The sequence below is a fragment of the Geospiza fortis genome, unplaced genomic scaffold, assembly GCF_000277835.1.
Source record: "Geospiza fortis unplaced genomic scaffold, GeoFor_1.0 scaffold284, whole genome shotgun sequence".
In the NCBI taxonomy this organism is placed as follows: Eukaryota; Metazoa; Chordata; class Aves; order Passeriformes; family Thraupidae; genus Geospiza; species Geospiza fortis.
Window position 1 is genome coordinate 69,373 of NW_005054508.1, and position 268 is coordinate 69,640.

A 268-nucleotide genomic window follows, 5' to 3' on the forward strand; every position below is an offset into this window, starting at 1 on the left:
GCCCGGGGGCCAGCCACAGCTGCTCTGGGAATCTGAACCGGGGCTGCCCACCCTGCTGGGGAACAATTCCTAATTCCCAATATCCCATCTAAACACAAGCAGGTTGATTTGACTGGCCAGAGTATTTATATATCTTAATATATATATATATATCTTTTATATCTTATATAAGATGTATCTTTCTCAAAAGATTTCATAACCTTTCTCATTTCCAAGGATCTCATTACCCCTGAGTACAATTTTTAAGTTACACCCTTAAGAGAGTGAT

The 268-nt window shown here is 39.6% G+C and overlaps 1 protein-coding gene across 2 annotated transcripts in view; it reads left to right on the forward strand.

Moving 5' to 3' along the window:
- SGMS1 (sphingomyelin synthase 1) overlaps positions 1-268 on the forward strand; it is a 63,477-nt gene that overhangs the window by 58,564 nt on the left and 4,645 nt on the right. The gene's annotated exons all lie outside the window — the stretch shown is intronic.